General features: G+C 32.4%; 1 long non-coding RNA gene and 1 other non-coding gene across 2 annotated transcripts in view; both read left to right on the top strand.

Moving 5' to 3' along the window:
* Positions 1 to 17,736, top strand: part of LOC136795920 (uncharacterized) — a 56,771-nt gene extending 39,035 nt beyond the window's left edge. Inside the window, exon 3 of the long non-coding RNA XR_010843627.1 lies at positions 17,144 to 17,736. This is a non-coding gene — a long non-coding RNA (uncharacterized lncRNA). The remainder of the gene's footprint in view (positions 1 to 17,143) is intronic.
* Positions 17,737 to 18,086: 350 nt separating this feature from the next.
* TRNAL-UAA (transfer RNA leucine (anticodon UAA)) lies at positions 18,087 to 18,169 on the top strand. The gene has a single exon. It is a non-coding gene; the product is annotated as a tRNA-Leu (tRNA).
* The last annotated feature ends 161 nt before the right edge of the window (positions 18,170 to 18,330 follow it).

The following is an 18,330-nucleotide window of genomic DNA, read 5'->3' as shown; positions in this document are numbered from 1 at the left end:
AAGATAAGGTGACCTTGATTGTCCACCAGCTGGGTGCAGTGTATGGTGGGGGGCGACAGGTCTGCGCCTTCCAAGTGATAACAGCAGCCGGCCCCGGCTTGGTGTCGCCGCTTCTCCTCTCGCTAGACCTCCAAATATCCGCTCGATCCACTCGAAAATCGGCAGACAACTCTCTTGCACCAATATCCTCGACTGTGCCAATTTTCAATCGAATCGGACAACTATAGCCCGCCCACACATAAGGACAGCGCGGACCTGATGTGCACCTGTTAACGGCCAGAGCCGAACTCCAATCCAATCCAAAACTTAAATCATCGTCTTAGATTAACACTTAAGAATGATAAACGAAAATTAAGATTTTTAAAAAATATCTTTACTGAAATTTACAACTGTATATTATATAATACATTCAGTAAATTTTTTATTTTTATTTATTTATTGATATTTACTACTGTATAAACAATACAACAAGTAAATTTGATCATAATGACATAATGATAATGATATGATACAGCATGTAGAGAAACTACCCAGCAGTAGAACTCTAAAAACATTTTATAATATAAGGTCACGAGGTCATCTTCTTTTCAGGCGCCTCGGAGGATTGTCAGGAATGGAAGAGGAAGCAAGGTTAGAAACTTGTGGGTTTGGGTGGTGAGGGAGTTTGTAATGGAAGGAATGATATCTGGTTCGGGCTAGATCGGTTACATTGGAAACATTAAGGTCTTTATGTATGATTTTATTTGTGACAAAGTAAGGAGCACTGAGGATTTTACGAAGGGTTTTGGATATTAGGATTGGTTACAAGAGGAAATCGAAGGTTTAATGGAGCCTCAAAGCTCAACTCCATATGTATTATCCTTATTACAGTCATGTAGATCAGTTTTTTGAAATGAGTTGGTCCTTAGTTTAGACCGTTTGTCTAGTAAGTGTTGTGATAGTCGAAATCGACGTGCAGTTTCCTGCCTTTTCAGTCTCCTGAGAGGATTCTAGGTTAGTAGTTTATCCAGATGTAGTCCAAGGTAGCGGATCTGTTCGACAGGGGTAGGAGTAGCATTATTAAATGAAACTAAACGGCAGTCGGTAGGTTTACGACGAAGGGCACATGTGATTTGATGGGATTTGTTTGAATTTATCTTAATCCTCCAATTACGACACCATTCTTCGAGGGCTGTGATATGGGATTGGAGAGTTTGGAATAAAATTAATGGGTTAACGAGACTACGTCCACCACACGATGACATCGCTGGATAGTAGAGTGGGATGTTCTGAATTTATGAATTAATCAGGAATTATATGATTGGATTTTGCCTATGATCGGTAATAGAGAAATAGGGCCTTAGGATGCTGGGTATTCTGGTGGCTTTTGGGGTTTGGGGATCATTTTAACTAGAGATAATTTCCAGAGGTCAGGAAAATATTTGAAACGGAGTACGGCGTTATATATGTAGATGAGGAATAGGATGGCTTTCCGAGGAAGAAGTTTTAGAATGTGGGATGTTATTAGGTGGTATCCAGGAGCTTTGCTGGTAGGTAATCTTTAAATGATGCTAGATATTTCAGTAGGAAGAAGTGCTTTAGGTGAGAGAGTCATTTGGAGCGGAATATTTAGTTCTGCTTCAATACATTCGAGGTAAATTGGGTTAAGGATATCAGGATGTGGAATAAAGGTTTTAGAGAGGTGTTGGAATGTTTGTGATTTTTCTGCGACAGTTCTGGTCCAGGTTTGGGATTCGGTGAGAAGTGGGTGGTTAAAATCTTTGAAATTCAGCAGTTTTTTAGTGGTCCTCCACAATGATTTGTTAGTAGTTGTATGATTTTCAGTAAAGTTAATTAAATTTTGAATTTTGAATAACATGATTAAATTTCTAAGAATTTATTTTGTTCCTGATATCTCTTTAACACCTTTCAGTTGCCTCTGAAAAAGTCCTCTAGATGGTGTAGATGAAATATGCATTTGTATCAACTTTACTCCAATTATGGAAAATGTTAATATTGTAATCCTAAATTTATTAGTAAATATAGAAGGCATATGTTCATATGCTCATATACCCTGTTTTGTCTTTTTTCCGCTAGATTGTGTGCTTGTACCTTGTGTGAGTGTAATGTAATGAGTTTTGTGAGTAATAAAAAACCTTGTCTCTCGAATCTAGTTTTATTTATTAACCAACAGAAAATATATTATTTTGAAGGTTTCTTTATGCCTACATTCCTTCATGTAGGAAAAATGCAAATTTGTCTTTAGTTTTAAAAGATTAATCTGTATTTAAAATTTCTGAAATTATTTTAATGGGGGCAACCAAATAGAATATATTTCTTTATATAAGTTTATTCAGGCTTTTGAGTACAGATTTTGTTGTTGTGGGAGAAGTGTCTTCAATATATTTGATAGGAATAGATGATTTCACCTGCTTTATAAGTAATTATCCACGCGACGAAGTTTCCTTATTACCCTTTCGGCTTGCCTAGTTGACTAAGGCTAATTAATTAAAATAACATCTTGAAACTTTGTCCACAAGTTTTGTATCATGTTTATAGGTGGATAATGATCGTTTGTGTCCATTATTTAAAAGTTGTACAGATTAATGGTAAGACCTCACCTTCATTGTTAACTCAAACAATTTTAACTTCATTGTTAACAATATACATATAAGGTGGACATCCAAATAGTATATATTTCTTTATATAAGTTTATTCAGGTTCTTGAGTATGGATTTCGATGTTGTAGGAAATGTTGCTTCATCATATTTGATAGGAATAGATGATCTCACCTGATTTATAACGACGTAACTAATTATCCACTCGATGAAATTTCCTTATTATCCTATCTCCTTGCTTAGTGGTCTAAGAAAATAAAAATTGGAAACTTGAATAAGAATCGGATACATCGTACAAAGAATGTTGGCTTTTCTTGTTTTCCTTAGCTCCTTACTGACAGCCATAAAAGTTCATCCCAGAAGCCATTGTAATGAGAAAAGTGTTTCAAAGGAGAACAAGGCCTTGCAATTAAGGAAACTACTTTGGCATCGATTGTCATAGCCAACCGTTTCATAATCCGGCTCACTATATATTTTGTAGTATGTAGCTCTAGTTCTAGTAAATAATATATACAATATGTCGGCATATCACTAAATGGATTTATTATTAATGGATATTATTTTCAACAAATTATTTAAAAATGTGATAGAAAATCGATTCATTTTGGTTAGTTCCAGAAAAAAAAAAGGCTGAAAGAGGGGAGGGGACGCTTCTATAGCTTTCAGAAATTTCCTATAACAAAATTATATTAAAAAATAAAATATTGTATTGTAAAATAAGTTCGTAGCGTATTTCAATTTAATCCTCTCTGTATTTATAAAATCATGTTTATTTGGTCAATAATGTTTACATATTCTAAAAAAGAATTAGTTTCAGCCGAGATTCCTTATCTTTAAGTGGTATTTGCTTGCTCAAAATGGAAGAGAAAAAATTTTAATTTCGTCACAATCATTTTTTATTTCCGAAAAGGAAAATCTGCTGCACAGACGGTTAACAAAATTTTCAGTGTGTATGGTGATGATTCCTTAGGAGAAAGCACCGTCCGTAATTGATTTGCTCGGTTCAGAACGCGAAATTTTGACTTGTCGCAGAAAACTCTCACTCTTTGGCACGAGTTATCGCAGAAACGCTTAACATATGTCAAGCATCAAGTTAAGCAAAAACGTCCAGCATCTCAAAGGCATAATTTTTCATCACGATCTTTGCGTCTTCGCAGACCCGACAGAAAATATTGGAGTTTGGCTGGGATGTGATCACCACCCACCCTATTCACCAGAACTTTTTTACTTATTTCGAGCCTTTCAAAACTCTCTTAACGGGAAATACACTAATTCGCTCCAGGACAGCAAAACGCGCAAAAATGTAAGAAGTTCTGTGAGGACGGAATTAAAAATTATCTGAAAGATGGCAACGTGTAATAGATCAAAATGGGTCATATTAATTGAGTAAAAATATTTACAAGAATCTAAAGTTTTTATTGAATTCACCAGTAAAAACGCTACGAACTTATTTTACAACCCAATAAAAATGAAGTCGGATTATTACTTCATCAATTTTAGTCTACTCATTAGTATGATGATTATGATTATGATTCAAACTAATTTCACTTTTTGATTGATTAAAAATGTCATTCTATTTAAAAACAATATTTGATCCTTTTTCTCAAAGTTGAGAAAAAGGATCAAATATTGTTTTTAAATAAACTAAACCACTCTCAAGCAAGAATATATAAAAATTAATCTAATGTCATTCTATTTTATCTGCATCTTTTATAATTTTATTATATTAATTTTTAAAAACCAATAACTTCTACTCAAATTTCAAAAAAACTAGTATCATTTAAAAATGTTTCGCAAATGTTTAACTTTCGATTTATCATATCTTTTAAATCATGTCTGTCCTTTGACTACTACGAACATGTCAAGTTTTTTATGTCAATGTCAAGTTTATTAACAGATTTAATAACGCTCTATATAAAATAATTAAATATTACGTACAAAAGTAATGCTCTAAGAGGCCTTTAGTAATCGATATTTTGTACACAATAAAGTCAAGTACACAAATTTTTACAGTCGCGTATTTTTTGTTCAGGAGCAGCGATATGTTTATTTTCGTTTCTAAAAATTCGCAGTGTTTTTTTTTTTCAAATTATAATTTGGACATCAGTTGTTTTTGGGCCAAGCCACCAAGTACATGTTATTTAGTAAATTGTTTTACACATTTCAAATAACGCCAACAATATTCATTTAATCCCGTGCAGTAAATTTAAAAAATAAACGGTCTGCAAATAATATTTATTCGTAGCGACGTTTCGTCCTGAATTTCAGGTCTTCAGCAGAGCTGAAAAAAACAAAAAGAGATGACAGCTATTATTCAGAGAAACATCAAAATTAATAGATATAAAAAACAAACAAATTTGGAAATATACATAACAATGAATTAAATATATAATAACAATTCAATAAATTAACATATCATTTTAAATTATTTCAAGTGTTCTGCTAGAGTTGTAATTATAAGTCTATAATAACAACTTGAAAATGGCCATTGTTAGGCCGAATGATAGCATAAATAAATGTGTTAATTTAAAAGACTGAGTTATAAAATTTCCTTAATTAAAAAATATAAGTATATATAAAAAAGTTCGAAACTGCTTAGTTCGCGCCTTCTATCGAAAAACTTAAAAATTAGAATTTACAAAACCATTATCCTTCCCACTGTTCTTTATGGATGTGAGACGTGGCCTCTTACACTAAGGGATGAACAGCGTCTTAAGGTTTTCGAAAATAAAATATTCGGACCGAAAAAGAATGAATTAACGGGAGAATTTAAAAGATTACACAACCCTGAATCAAGGGAACTGCATCCGGTAAATATAATTCAAGATAGAATTGCGGCGTGTAAGATGGGCATATAACGTTGTAGGGCTTAGTAACGGGCGGATCCCTAAAATGTTAATTAACACTGAATCAACGGGTAAACGTCCTAGGGGTAGACCGAAACGTAGATAGGAGGACTGCGTTAAAACTGATTTAGTGGAATTGGGTTTGGAGGGGGATCACTGGCAGGATGTGTGAAAAGAGTATTTGGTGGTATCGGCATCGAACCTTCTGGTTCGTTAAGCCTTTATTATTATTATTATATATAAAAAAAATGAGAGCATAATATGTAAATTAAATTACTCCAACATTCCCGGAAGTGACTATTCTTCCACCATTAGCAAAATTACTCACTTATAATATTCTATAATATTATATTAATCACATCATTATGAAATAATTTATTATTTTATTATTTGTAATATCATTGTTATTTTTGCTATGTTAGTTTATTTCGAGTGTGATCATTTTAATAATTCCATCAATGCCCAATGCAGTCCCTAAGACAGATTGTCTGTAAATAAATTATAAAACTATAAAATGAAAAGTAGGTGCATAATCCGTCGATATCTATTTTAAAAATCCTGTTCTTGTGAATTTGAACCACAGGAAACATTTTAAATATGGTACCAGTTCAGGTTTCAGGACACGGATTCAAGGGACTAAAACCAAATGGGTGTTTCAGAGTAAACTATAGAATGAATGTAATCCTGTGCTTTACAAACTCACGGCTAAAAACGTAAGGTCCTAAACGCAGTGCCCCATTGTGGAGGAGGAGCGAAAACTATAAATTTCCCCTTTCAAGCCATCATGAGGGAGGACTACCGTTTTTTGACCGAGAGGGGCATCTATTTTTTCCCCACATGCCGGCTCTAAAACGAAGTAACAAAGGATGGATGGAAACAAATTTCGCTGTGACCACTTGCTCCACTGGGACCTGCGACAAATACCTGCTCATTCTAGCTCTTCCACAATGGCTGGAAGACGATCAGTCATCGGCTTCTTTCTGCCGGAGCAGCTTTTATCAAAGACCAGGTGCATTACCGACGAAAAAATCTAAAGCTATTGAAAACGCAAAGTCAGCGAGGAAATTGATGGCTCTTTGGCACAATATACTAAAGGGCGGACGAAAAAATACCTTAGAAAATGAAGAAGGATCAGTTTGTTCTTAGCAAATAATCAATTACCATAATTATTTAATCGGCTAAGGGTATTAGGGTTGCCTAATACTTCTTATCTCCTTTATTTCATTTTCTGGACGACGTTTCGGACAACCTATCCATTATCTAGTCCATTTAAAAATTATTATATTAGAAGAAATCAAATCTTATCAATTTTTACATTAACTCTATGCAAGTTTTATAGAGTAAAAAGTATTTTCTTAACTTCTCCACTGTACAAATAATGTTCCTTTACCAACGTTTCGGGATTCTTTCCCCATCTTCAGGGCGATCCATCAGAAATTCTATCATCCTGTAAAATATATATTGCATTTTTTTCTCTATAAGATACATACCAGCTTTTTTTACTTTTTCAAATGAATCTACAAAGTGTACAGACTTTGTAGATCTTTGACCTCCCGAACCACCCTTCTCAACGCTTTTATTTTATTTATTTAATTTTTTAATGAAGCCATTTCAGGGCATACCTGAGGTTATCCACAAGATACCACCCTATTCTAACTCCATGCAATTTTTACTCACTGCAGTTCCCAGCTGCGAAGACCAACGCCTCATCTTCCTGAGTTACAGAGGGCCCAAATTCCAGGCCTGCTTGTCTAGGGCTACTGCTTTCCAGTTTGCTGCATGCAACTCTTTTGTATCTTTGTTGATTTTATCTATCCGTCTTGGTCTCGTTCCAACTATACTTACATTAATTGTTGTGTAGAGGCGTCCTGATGCTTCGAGCCACATGTATCGCCCATCTTGACCTCCTTGCCTTCATATAACTTGATATTGACTGACCAGCCTCTGCAAGCAATTCACTGTTAGCCTTCTTCTCGACGTGTTAAGGTTCTGATTCCAGTTTGCTCCTGTAATTGTACGGAGGACTTTCCCTTCTAATCTCTTAATTCTGCGCTCTAGGGTACCCATTAGAGCCCAGGCCTCTCAACCGTACAACAGCGGTGGCTTTATCATGGCATTGTACACCCTCATTTCATTGGTATCAGGACTCTGCATTTAGGATCGTTCATATGTGGTTTTGTTAGTCTTACCAACTTCCTGGGGATTCGCACCACAGTCATGATCTTCCAAAGACAGTTACTGCTTACAGAATCGTAATTCTATATTTATCCACGTTGAGCACTTTTTCATAAATTAGTTGGTGGTTGTGTTAGGTAATGTATTGATATTTAATTTTCACAATCATATTTATCCCTAACTTAAATCTCTTCAAATCCTCTACTACTGATGTTATGATGTTTCCTAGATAGGATCTTTTCTTGTTTTTTTACATCATTATTAATTTAATTTAATTTTATTTTTTATGACTATTGAAAATTGAAAAATAATGTAACTGTAATTTATTTGTTATTTCTGCACAATTTATGTTCTTACTTTTTTTGGTAGTTTTGTAGTTAGCTGTATTTTTGATATATTTTGTTATATAGACAGCTAACTTTAGCTTTCAGTTTTTGTTTTTTTTTCATTTCCCAAAATCGTTGCTTTTTAGAATTAAAAATGTATCTTATTTGTTATACTCTGATGTCCCGGCTCTGTTACCATAAAACTTACATCGAATAAAAAGATAAACCTTGTCATTTTCCATATTCCATCCCTACTAGTTATTGTGGTCCATATACTTATTATCGTCATTTTGTTAAAGGTACTAACATAATGTTGACCTGTTTCTATAACATTGGATTTGAAGTTTACCACATCTTTAATGTTCTTAGTAATCTATGCAGATTTTATGCGTTATCTCCTTTTGCTATTTGACGCTATATTTAATAAATTATTTATTCACATCTTGTTAAATATTGTAACACAACATAAATTTCAAGACTAAAGTTGTGATAAAATTTTCCTATTACCATTAATGAGAAGAAGTAAGTGTTCTTAACCTGGAAAAGAAGTATAAATCAATTACCGCGTTATTTATGTTTTGTAGTATTACGATTTATGAAAAATTTTAATAATTTTTGCAAATTTAAATTTAAATTTTTTTTTTTTGCAAATTGAGTCTATATTAATATAAGCCATAATTTCAATTGTCCTTGGGTGTGAAAGCTAGTATTAGTTTTCAATAAAAATTATACGAAAACATGTATAAATACTAATTATATTTTAATTTATATTCTGTACTAAAAAAAAATATTTTTCATAATGATTGGTTTATCTGGTCTACAGGAAAAAAATGATAGTGTGTATTTTCAAAAAATATTTACAGATTAAAATTTGTTTGTATCAAAGTAAAGCTATTTTCAAGCACTCATATCTAACGATATAAATTACATAAATAAATTACTGGAAATACAATAATTTTATACTTAGTTATTTTAGGATGCAGTTATTTTGTTAGTAAATAATAAATGTAAATACTCTACATTTTTTCGGATATCCGAGATTAAACATATTTATTAATGCACTATTTGTTCATGCTAATAAAGTTAATAAAGCATAAAAATAATATACATTAAACTGACAATTTTTTTTTTCAAATCGATATTTCATTAAATGTATTAGAATCAATTAAAACTAATTACTACTGTTGAACTAGTGAAAGAAATAGAAATATACACTTTTAACTATTTGTTCGAACAAGAGCTTCTGCTTTTATATGACACAGGTATCTTAGGTTGCTAGTGTGCCTATTGGGAAAGATGTGGAAATGATGAATGAGATTTCTTATTCGTTCCTAAGAACTTTATTATTAACTTTTTTGTTTTTTGCACAAGAGGGTAGGTAGCACTATATATAATAGCGAAAAAAAATGCGTAACTATTAGTCTGAAAATATGAATGAGAAGGGTCGTAGTAGAGACCCTTGTAGTATTCCATCATCTGTTGACAACCAGTAACCGAAAGAATCGAAAGATAACAAACTTCAAATCTTTACTACAGAATACCCTAAAGATAGTAGTGGCTGTATAGCCAGTTGAAGTTTAAATATTTATGACTAATAAGCAGATATTTAATTCATTTATTAAATCTCAGCCTTAAGGCTTTCTGATAGGTGGTCGATAAAATACTGGCAACCCTGCCTTAAAACAGGAATAAAGATTGCAAGGCATGGATTATTATTCAACGATTGATCTGAAATTTCCCAACTTCTTGGTTTTATTTCTTTAAATTTTCCCTTTTCTTAAACATTTTTGGAAAGCTGAATTCTATAACTAACATTTATACGTAATTTTATGCCTTAAGAAGTCTTTGTATAATGTTTTGCCATTATTTTCGCAGTTCGAAGTAGGTTTTCAAATCTCTAATATCCTCCTACCTTTTAAGTTTACAAATCATCGGGGAGGAAACGGTGTTGTAGACACTTTCCCCTCCTCTGCCCTCTTCAAGTCAAAATCACCAGTTTAGGTGGATAAAACGTATGTAATAATTAAAAAACTTTTTAATTTTTTGAAAAAAATATTTTTTAACGTTTGGAAAAAGTAAAATAAGTCAGCTATTCGTGTTTACACTAGTGCAGCTAATCCTGTGAAGACATTTAGCCTGTCTCACTATCCGGTTATTGGTTCTGTGCTATAATATTATTATTGCTTATAATAAGTATAAATTCATTTTTACTTGAAGGTGAACGTAAAGGTGATAGGCAAGACCGCATATTTTTTTAACTAACAACTTGAATCAGGTACTAACTTAATTAAACATGTGGCTCATATACATTTAGATTCCAAGATGAAAAACATAACCCCAAAATCACCCAGGGAGTTTTATACTGAGTTTGTTTCCCAGAAGCTTTTTAGTTTGAAACCCATCCGAAGATATTTTGCGTTTGGGCTGACAAAGTCTTTTTTTTTTCAGTATTGGTATGAAACTTATAATTGGCCTTCATTTTCGTTCCATGTAGTTAGTAGATTAAAACTATATACTTAAAGAACTCAATATTATAAAATTATATATAGCATTTTTAGAGTTATAATTTTAGTTGACCAATATATCTTTACAATAATGATTTTAACTATGATGCCAATATATATTGCTTGCTAAAATCTTAATATTCTATGAAAATTTGTACTATTAGAACTCATGAAGGATCAGGGGTTTAATACTTTGTAAATTAGTACTATTTCTTAAACAACGGTTGTGCAAGGAGCTGATTTGTTCATCATTACGCTTAACAGCCAATTTTTTTACAATTAAAGGCACCAACTTTATGAGCCTGAGTATACCCCGGAGAGCTCCCCAAATCCACAGGGGTGCTCATATTATCTGCTGCAGCCGGATTCGAATCCTGTTCCTTGGAGTTAGTACCACAGTTCCTTCCCACAGCACCATTCTGCTCCCTCTAACATTCTATTGAGGGAAGAATGAAGAATATCATTCTCAAGTATTTTTCCAATTTAGTGAAGGTTGGTTCATTAAAATAATCAACAAAACTCTATATTGAAAGCTGAGTACTTTCTGTGACTTGTTGGGTTGGCTCAACTTTGTTGAATTTTTCACAAATCAAACCACTATTACAATTGTGTACGAAAAATTCTTGTATCTTGTAATATCTTGTAATAATTGACTTTAATGTTTAATTAATAGTATCTTTTTAACTATACCTCTCATATAGTTGATTAATTGTCTAGTTTATTTTCTTCTCAGCCCGAAGTATTTATAAAATGGTAACTATATCAACTCGTAAATTATAATCGTCTTCTAAACTAAAGCTGTAAGCTGTAATAGTTTGGTAAAGAAGTAATTTTTTTTTATACGATTAGAATTTGTTTTAAACTCTAACAAATTATCTATATTTCAGGTGGTTTCAACTATAGAATGTTTTAAAAATAATGGATAATCTTATAGTAGTAATGGACAAATTTGTAGTAATTAATAGACGGTGTTACAACCCGAATCGTATTTTTAGTAGATTTGTTTATGATTAATAACTGCTCGGTAGAATATGATGATTTGTAAAATAATAAAACCATGAACAAATGCTCGAACCTAAGAGGTTTCACTTGTAACTCATGAGAGTCTCACTTATATTTTAACTGTAATTTCTAATTGATTTAATGAACGTATTCCAGAAAATATTTATATACTGGCGTGTTATATCACATATATATAAATTCTGTAATAATTGACTTTAATGTTTAATTAATAGTATCTTTTTAACTAACCATTCATATTAATAGGTTGGGATGGTTTGGGTTTAGTATCTAATTGTTTGGTAATTTATTATCAACATTTTAAATCTTACAATGCGGACATATTGACTATTTTAAGTAATCGTATTGGTGATGTTTCTATTTTAATTGAGATTTCTTGATTATTTAATATAGGGAGTTGAAGATATATTTATTATTTAGGATTTATAGATTATGATGTTTCTTTGTGGTTAATCAATTAATGATTTCTTCGATGTTGCGGAAGCTTACACCTGACTTAAACTCTTGCCAAGGAAGGATTTGATCAGTCATATTAGAATGTTTCAGCTATCTCATGTTGCATTCCAAATTCTGTATCAATTCTAACAACAATAAACAATTATCGCTGTGGAATAAAGTCCGAGATGTTTAAAGCGAGGGGATGAATGGGACAGAAACTGGATCCGTTGATAGAGATAAAGAGCGAAATGAGGAAGAGGTGACTGGAATGGAAGGATTTTAAGTGGCCCTCGCTGATATCGGCCTTTGTTCCCGATCTCATTGTCTTCTGGATTTGTCCTCCTAATGGTGTCTCTTCGAGTCCAGAGCTAAGGGGCAATTAAACCTCTTCCAGGACTTTTCCCCTTGGATCCTGGATCTTGGAAAACTATCCTTTTCCTTCTTCCTTTTCAGGGAACATTCTTCCTCCTTAAAAGGTCCCCTTTAGCGGGAGTTGTTAATAATTCTGCCATGTACAAATTGGAGGAAGTCCTTTCTTTGAGAAGTAAACAATTGATAGACTTGTTTTCAAATATTTAATGGGCTAAGAGAACGTGGAGTTTAAGTGAAAAGATTAATACAATTGTAAATTTTAAACTATTAATTAATTAATATGTATATATATATTATATATAATAATAATAATAATAATAGAAGCTGTTATTTAATAGATTGTCTTTGAGGATGGTAGTTTGACGTATTGTTAAAGAGCTTTGAGACTTAATTGGATAAAATTAGTTTTATTTGAATTGATACTTAATTTTAGACTAACACCGTGATGTCAGATTAATTAAAATTTATATCTCAACTCAGTAATCGGAAATCACTTGTAAAGAAAGAGCATTGTATATGAATATAGTAGCATTATATGAATTATTTTATTTTATTTTTTTATAATCTTATTAAAATACACTGAAATGATCGGAAATGAACTCGCCCGATAAACTTAAATTTTTAATGGAATCAAAAGGACTTTAAAATATTTTGTTGGCAAATATCAAACTGCATAAATCGGACCCTAGTAGATCAGTTTGAATTTCATATAAAAAAAATATTTTTCTCATGGTTCAGTATCTTTTAATTTCCTTCAAATACAGCTAATGTATACTTTATTGTTAAAATCTTAAATAAGATTTTTGTTATATGGTATTTTTGTTTGTTAACATAAAAAATCAACAAGTATTGTTCTCCTAAACTCCTGAAAATGATACATAGGTAATTGGTATAAAAAATAAATATGGATTTTTTTATTGAATCATTATTTAATATAGTTTTTTCAATATTTAAATTTTCTGAAAGTGAAGAGAAAAAATTAATACATTAAGAATAAGGTTAATGACGGTTTGAGGAAGGTTATATAAATATGTACTAAAAATAATATAGTGAAATTATATTCATTACATTCTATCAGCCTTTGTATACTCTGAAACTTATTAGTAAATATTTAATAATTTTTTTAAATTAATTAGTAAATATTGGTTCAACCGATTCATTTGAGCAGCCCTGATGAAGCCCTGCAAAGTGGGGTGAAACGTCGGAAAATAAATAGTTGTAAACTATTTTTGTTTAACTTTTGACCGCAACCCTGACCATCTTATATAATAATTAGTAAATAGTCCTTTTCTTCTGTAATAGTCAAAAAACATTAATTATTTATTTTCTAGTAAAAGAATTAAAAACGATTAAACCGTATCAAAAAAACCTATTAATATATTGATCCAGATCGAAAATCTCTCTTAGATAGATAGGTTCTGAACAAAAGGGGAGAAAAAAGATAGAATCCTGGCACTGGGCCTCGATGAAGATCCTGGAGAACAAGGAAAAAGCTATAGTTTTTCTCTCGGGTAGGCGAATCCAAGAAAGCTATTGACCAGTAATTTTTCTCTCTGTTTTTCACTTCGAAGAATCGTGACCAAGTTGTAATCCTACGGCCGACACTCAAAGACAAAAACTAAACTCCAATCCGGCAGTCTCGTTTAGGGCTCCCTCGAGGGAAAGAACTGCTTAATAAACTTATAACGGCCGCTTTAAATCGTGTTTTTACTATAAATAGTGTACACATTAGTATTACAAGATAACTTTTATAATGTATCATAACATTTATCTATGTAGCTTCAACACGAGTGTTAATAGGCGATTGCACATCTAGTAGTTCCTGAGACAGTCAAGACCCAAACATAAATCAACAATTTATGATGAGGTGTAGATAGTTAACCGTAGATTAATGCTTGGAGAAGGTTGTCGGGGGGTGCGTTCAATATTTTGTATAATTCTAAATTTGTTGGTATACTATTCCTTTTCATTTGTATGTTACTCTAAATGTTGTTATCTCTTTTGTTCTATAGCCCTGATGAAGACCTGAAACTCAGGTCGAAACGTCGGCATAAAATAAATAAATATGGTTTTGTTTATTTATGTTGTTCTTTGCTGACCGCAACCCCCGACAAACTTCTCCAAACCAACATTTTATAATTTTATTGTTTATTTGTTCTCTTTATACCATAAGGTATTTTCGATTGTATATGATCATGTCTTTTATTATCTTATCCTACTCCTCTTTATGGATTATATCAAGAGTGGATGTACATGAGACTACTGAGAGCGACAATCTGGTTTTTGTGTTTTATAAAGAGCAACATAAGATAGACAAATTTATATATTTTTTTTAAATATCATCAAAAAGCATGAAAAAGGAAATAATTATTTCAACATTCAAGTTGAAAAATTCAGTGATTAAAAAAATTATATATAATAAAAAGATTAAAATTTAAAATTTGATTTGAAATGTGTTGAGATGTTGATTGGTCGCTGTGAACGATGTTTTGACTTCAGGAACTTGATTGTGGTGTAAAACAATTCCCTGGTATATGTTTCACTAAAAATTGAAAATATCAATAGACCAAAATCGACGTAATCTTTTAACGACGCAAACCTCACCTGTGGCGTCGCTCAGGGTTCATCGCTATCCCCTACCCTTTTCGCTATCTACATCAATGACCTTCCCATCCTTATCCAACATTCTCAATACCATTTGTACGGAAATGATTTACAAATTTACCTTTCCTTCCCACCTTCTGACCTATTAGTTGCTACGGAAAAGATTCAAGAAGACTTGAATAGAATTAGCCAGTGTCACTATAGACCAAACTCTCTCCTGGAAAAATCACGTCTCCGTTTCCTGTCGTACCTTTTCCACCCTGAAGCGTTTAAATTATCTTCTTCACTTACATCCTTTTCAAATCCGCAGGCTCCTGGTTACTTCCTTAATATTCCCCCACTTTGACAATTGCTGTGTGATTTACGGGGTTACCTCTGGGGGTCTCGAAGCAAAATTAAAACGGTTTAATAATTGCTTTGTACGATTCACCTTTCGGGTCCCCAGGGACGCCTCTGTCACCCGATTTTATGAAGAGTTGAAGTGGCATTCTCCTCCTTCCGTCGTAAATATTTCCTTGTTTCATTTCTCTATCAAGTTATCCAATCCCGCCGTCCATCGTACATCTCAGATATCCTTCAATTTAAGTCCTCAGTGCATTCCCGCTCACGGCCTTCAGACTTGACTTATATGTAACTGCCCATCGAACAGCAGCCTTTGGTAGATCTTTCCTCATCCATTCCTCTTCCCTATGGAATTCTATTCCCTACTTTATTCGTAGTTCTAACAGCTTTCAAATCTTGAAATCCTGTATCTTCGACTACCTTCTGTCCACCCAATTCCGGAAGAATATCAATTGAAAGTTTCAAAAACGCTTTATATATTTTTTGTATTTTAGATTTTCGTTTACAATTGTAAATGTTTACACAAATTATATCTTTTTATTTATTATTTTTTAGTTAAATTGTACTCGATTTTTTTTTCTTTTTATTTACTATCAAAAGTCATCTTATGTTTTATGATATGACAAGTGGTTTCATTTTATTTGTTTTATCATTATTTTATAATTCTGTTAATTATTGTTGTTTATGTGTATATTTTTAAATTCATTGTATTATTTTATTTTATGACATCTTGTAATTTCATCTATTTTGTAATTTACTCTAAGGCTCTAAAGCCTAATTTCGACGCCTGGAAATTATTCTAAAGGGATCAATTCCAGAATAAATAAAGATTATTATTATTATTAACCAATCGTTTTTAGACTCTTAATAATGGCAAAACTTGGAAACTGATACTCAGTTATCAACATTTCTCGGGTATGAAACAGGATAAGGCAGAAGTTAATATCTCTTGAGGACAAAACAGCTACCGCGTGCTGATGACGGTTGTGGTTCCGTGGGACAGTGCGGTCACTCCCACATGTTCCCAACGTTTCCCGGAACCTGAGGAAAGTTTGATTTCCACGGTGGCTAGGGTGTTATTTATTGCCTCATGTGGTCGCAGTTTTTTACTTTCCCCTTTGGCCCGCTCCCAGTTTTGATTTTTTTTTTCTAGCTCTCACTAAGTATCCCTTCAGAAGTTTTTTCAGCTGTGCTATCCGTCCCAAGGAACAACCGTAAGTCACAGGAACAAAAAGTTGGTAGCGCAATCTTCAGCCAATCGGTTTGGACAGTTAATACTTTGATAGAAATACCAAAACCAAATTCTTTTAAGGCAAGCTTAAATGATTTTATTTATTTCTGTTAATTTAAGTTATTTCTAGTAAATAATTTAATTCCAAACGATTTTATTCATTTATTTTAAATTAATTTTTATTAACGATTTATTCATCAGTCAGTTAGCATCTTCCCGTCCCCTTTACACGCCACTATCCCTGATGAAAACCTGAAACTCAGGTCGAAACGTCGGCATAAAATAAATAAATATTGTTTTCTTTATTTATGTTGTTCTTTGCTGACCGCACCCCCCGACAAACTTCTTCAACCAAACGATTTTAATTTTTAGGCCTGTGGAAGCATAAAATTCTGTAGCAGGTATTATAATAGATTAACATAAAAATAATAAGGAGGCAAAAATCATTTTTCATCGTTGTCGTCACGGTGCCTCAGGAATTCTGTTATCTGATACAGATATCATCAGTCTTGGTTTATGCTGTTAATGCTCTTTCAATTGGACAGAATATTTGCAACTGGAGTTGATCATATATCTGCAATGATTTGTTAGTGCCACATATGACAAAAAAAAATTATATATATATATTTTACTATTTGTTCAAAGAAAATACCTTTGACTGGGGTTTCATTCTTTACTCGTCTTACAGATTGTTCCAAAGCCAGCACGGATGTCACTAAGTAACTTCATTCTACGGTACAATACACAGAGTACAATGTTAAAGCATAGTAGCGATATGGATTATGCAAAACAAAATAAGCAAATTTTTCTCTAGGTTTTACACTTGAACTTCATGTAAAATTTCATTAATATAATATTTTTAAAGGTATAAGGTGTAATTTGTAATCATTAAATTGTCATATTAATTTGTAAAGCTGTAAGGTAATGAAAGGCGTTCTTTCGGATTGCGCCAAATTAATAAAACTAAAAAAGATAATTTAACCAAAACTATAAACATGGGAGAAACCTATTTTGGAAATGTTTTCAAGATAGTAACAGAATCAATTGAGCCAATTTTCATTCGAATTGGGTGGCAAGAACAGGTAATTTGACATGTAATACCCCAATGAATGTTGAGTATTGCTCAATGAAAACTTCCTGGATCTCCACCAGTTATATTTGCCCCTCGGTCTTCATTATTCAAATTGTGTTCACTTTAAAATTTATTTCCTCGAAAGACATAAATGTGGTAGGGACGATTGCTGACTAAGGTTTCTTTTAAAGGCTCCTAACAGTACTAAACTTAAGACATACAGTAGCAGTTCGAACTCGTATCGATGAGTGATAAATAAGTTTAAGTCCCGCCGTCATGTTGAAACTACGATACTATTTTACCTCAGTGCTTAATAAATATATGATTGGATTATCAAATAAATGTGTTTCAGTTAGGGAAATGAAACAATATGTTGAATTTCCTCAACATGAAACAATATGTTGAAGTTCAAAACAATATGTTGAATTTCCTCATGTTAAAGAAGCCAGTACGTAGTGGAAATTGTCGATTAAAGTATTTGTTAATGTACTGTATCATATTTTTAAATAATATACTTTAGTGCCCTCAGGTAGCTGTGTGCAGCCGATCCTAGCAGCAAGTCAGGTTGGCCGAGCGGTCTAAGGCGCCAGATTTAAGCTCTGGTTCCCGATGGGAGCGTGGGTTCGAACCCCACACCTGACAGATCTTTTTTTTTTTTAATTTGTTGAATCATTATTTTCTTTTAATCATAGACATAATAAAAAAAATATTCTACAGTAAGTTTTGGAATTATTACAAAATTATACATTTTTTTTAAATTGATTAGTAATGAAATTTATTTTTTTTTATAAATTGTATTATCA

The sequence above is a fragment of the Halyomorpha halys genome, unplaced genomic scaffold, assembly GCF_000696795.3.
Source record: "Halyomorpha halys isolate HHAL.00 unplaced genomic scaffold, Hhal_1.1 Scaffold1234.1, whole genome shotgun sequence".
NCBI lineage: Eukaryota > Metazoa > Arthropoda > Insecta > Hemiptera > Pentatomidae > Halyomorpha > Halyomorpha halys.
The sequence above is the reverse complement of the archived record's forward strand: the minus strand, read 5'-3'. Positions and strand labels throughout refer to the sequence as shown.